This window comes from Capsicum annuum, chromosome 11 (assembly GCF_002878395.1).
Source record: "Capsicum annuum cultivar UCD-10X-F1 chromosome 11, UCD10Xv1.1, whole genome shotgun sequence".
Classification (NCBI taxonomy): Eukaryota; Viridiplantae; Streptophyta; class Magnoliopsida; order Solanales; family Solanaceae; genus Capsicum; species Capsicum annuum.
The window spans coordinates 115,673,811-115,677,156 of record NC_061121.1 but is presented as its reverse complement, the minus strand read 5'-3'; the positions used below and the strand labels follow the sequence as shown (position 1 = coordinate 115,677,156).

The 3,346-nt window shown below is 38.9% G+C and overlaps 1 non-coding gene across 1 annotated transcript; it reads right to left on the bottom strand.

The window, feature by feature from the left end:
* Positions 1 to 876: 876 nt before the first annotated feature.
* Positions 877 to 982, bottom strand: LOC124889138. The gene has a single exon (XR_007047751.1). It is a non-coding gene; the product is annotated as a small nucleolar RNA R71 (small nucleolar RNA).
* Between the last annotated feature and the right edge of the window lie 2,364 nt (positions 983 to 3,346).

Below are 3,346 nucleotides of genomic sequence, written 5' to 3'. Positions count from 1 at the left end.
TATGCCAAGAGATCCACTTGCTAGTCATTAACCTATACACTTTACCTTTAGGTAGACATGATCCCAAGACCCTTCTCTAATCTTAATCTTAAATCAAAAGTGGTATACCCGTTCATTGTTAGTTGATAAGATATTCTCCAAATCAATTTCCACCTATATTATTTTACATGTCTTATTTATTATCATTCTGGGTAAACTTGTAGTAACTAGGACACCCGTAATATTTGAAGCCTATAATTAGCTACTTATGGATTTGACCCCAACTCTAGTTGGGTTTTTTGACAATGACCACCTCACCCCTTAATCATGGGAGTGAGTTGAGTGTTATCAAAATGGTGCCGTGTCTAGGGAGTGAAATATAGATTTCACTTGTGTTGCGTGATTCTTACTTGGGAATACTCAAAGTGATATCATTTACTTTATTTGTTATTTTTCATTCTTTTTTTAGGTGATTGGAGTGTTAATGGAATACTGAGTGATGGCGCAAGCAACATGGGCCTCTTTTATGCCCCACTAGATGATGAGGGCCCACTAAATAAAGCGGGGAAAACAAGTGCAATCCGCATCCCACCAACTAATAGGAATAGAGTCTTACATGTGACTAGCGTCATGCTTTACATATTGCAAATGAAAGGATTATACAAAGGTCAAGCCTATGAGGACCAAAATGTCCATTTCATGAATTTTGTGAAAGTATGTTCACCGTTCAATATAGATTACATTACTCAAAAGTCCATTCGGCTTCACCTTTTCTGTTCTAATTAACGGTCAAGGTGGTTTCATGGATTCGCTCACTTCCACCCAACTCAATTATATCTTGGGACAAGCTTAATAAGGCATTTCTTGATAGATATTTCCCGCCATCAAAAATATTTCAAAAGCAGGATGAGATTGTCAATTTTCAACAAATGAATGAAGAACCATTGTTTGAAGATTGGGAGAGGTTTAACAGTAAGCTTTCTCAATGCCCAAACCATGAAGTCCCAGAAAAAATACTTCTCGAGATCTTCTATCATTGGGTTCCCGCCGAGCCTATCAAAGGCAAGGTGGGAATCAAGGTTGGATGGACCGCGAGGGGGATAGAGATTGGAGATACCCGGAATGTGACTATGAATATTATGTTCCTCCTTATGATTGGGTCAAAACCAAAGAGTCAAATATCATCGACCCCAAAAAAATCAAGATTGAGGATTTGCTGTCAAGGATCTTGAGTAGAGTGGAGGGTACGGACAAAATGATCCACTAATTGAAGGCCGATTTTTCCCAACTCTCTCAAATAGTGGTAGCTTATTATGCCTCTATCAGGCAATTGGAGATCCAAGTCGGGCAAATCTCCACACAACTAAATGGTAGGACTAGAGGTGGATTCCCTAGTGACATATTGCTAATCCAAAGAATGATACCAAAGTTCTAGAAATTGTCACAAAGAGTGGGAAGGTGCCTTATGATCCATTTATAGGAGACTTGAGTGAGAATTTACTCAAAGGTAAAGCAAATAAAGTTATGCCCCAAAGAAAAGAAAAAAATGATGAGAAAGAGATTAAGGGAAGTGATGACGAAGTGGTAGAAGTTAGGAAGCCACAAGGTGATGCAGGGAAAACCATACAAGTTCCTCCCCCATTCCCTCAACGATTCCATAAAAAAGAGGAAGGTGACAAATTAAGGAATTTCATGGCAAAACTTAGCAATCTATCGATAAATATCATGTTGCTTGAAGCTATCCAAGAGATCCCGAGATATGCTAAGTTGATAAAAAATTTGATGACCAAGAAGAAACTTGTTGAAGGTAATACTATTGAGGTTACTCATGGGTGTAGTGCTATCATGAATAGCAAGGTTGCAGAAAAGAAAGATGACCCTAGAGCATTTACTATTCTTGCACAATTGGGATGCATAAATTTGCAAAAACTCTTTGTGACCTTGGTGCGAGCATCAACTTAATGCCTTTTGTCATATAAAAGAAAATTGGTTTGGATAACCCAACACCAACCTCTATACGACTCTTGATAGCGGACCGGTCTATAAAAAGGCCGGTAGGTATATTGTTTAACATTCTTATGAAAGTGGATAAGTTCATTCTCCCGGTAGATGTCGTGGTATTAGATTGTGAAATTGTCCAAGAGGTGCCTATCATTCTTGGTAGTCCTTTCTTGGCCACTAGAAGAGCCATTATCAATCTAGAGCTGGGGGAGATAAAATTTAGATTGCAAGAGAATGAGGTATCTTTCAAAATTTACAAGTCAAAGAAGCAAACCACGGAGTTGCAGGTAGTATCCGTGGTGGATGTTGAAAATGAGAAGATAAATAAAGAGGAGTTCGAAGACCCACCCTGAGAATGAAGGAAGAAAGACGTTGTGCCATGACGATAACTAAGGTGCTAAGTGGGAGGTAACATACAAATGCCATGAGAGTGGATCTTATCTTTTTTTGTTATGTTTCTGAAGGGTAAATATTATCTTTTGCATACGAATAACCCATGCATTTATGGCACTATAGAGTGCATTGGATAAGCTGAACAGGGAAGAAATGTGTCAAAGTTGAGTAAAATGCTAAATAGGGGAAAACAGGGGAGCAGAATTGCTCTCAGTTACCGCTATCATAGTGCCCAAGCATGATTTTGTTCACGCAGGTGTCCGTAATTGTAGTCCCTTGACCGCGGTCATGGCCACTTCTGCCATTTAACCCCTTGTTTCCCTCATTTCCCTCACACTCCCTTTCAAGATTGTACTGTATAATTTAGGCTAATTTCTGGCCAAGTTTTTGAGCTCCCAAACAGCATCCTTGTATACCTCCTGCACCATAACTCTAGTAAGTGTCATGAATCTGTGCTTTTATTTATAAGAATAAGCCCTAGAATCATAATTAAGAGAGGGCCTAAAGTTTTGATTATTTTGCTTTCCATGTTTTCTTACTTGATAGTGGTGAGACGTTGGCTGCTTGAACAAGGTGTGCATAAAAGGGGGAAGTCTTTAGTACCTAAGGATGTTTGGAAAATGTAGACAAATGAGATGTACACACCAAGAATTTGATTATTTGCCCAATTGAACTTTCACTAATGATGTTTGTTTTCTAAAGGGCACATCTATCTACCTTTTAGCATTGTTCAAATAATATTCATATGCACCCATATTGTAGAACATGCTATTAGCCTAAAATTAGAAAAAATCTAAGCATACAGAGCTGATAATAGAACCGCCCTCGGGTATCACGACCGTGGTCACAAACCGTGATCATGGAATATGAATGCGGTCCTAGCTCATGATCGCTGTAATTGAGGGCAGTTTCTTGCCGCGCCAATAATCTTGTATTTCCAATTTTTAGTCAAGAAACACCAAGCACCTAGTCT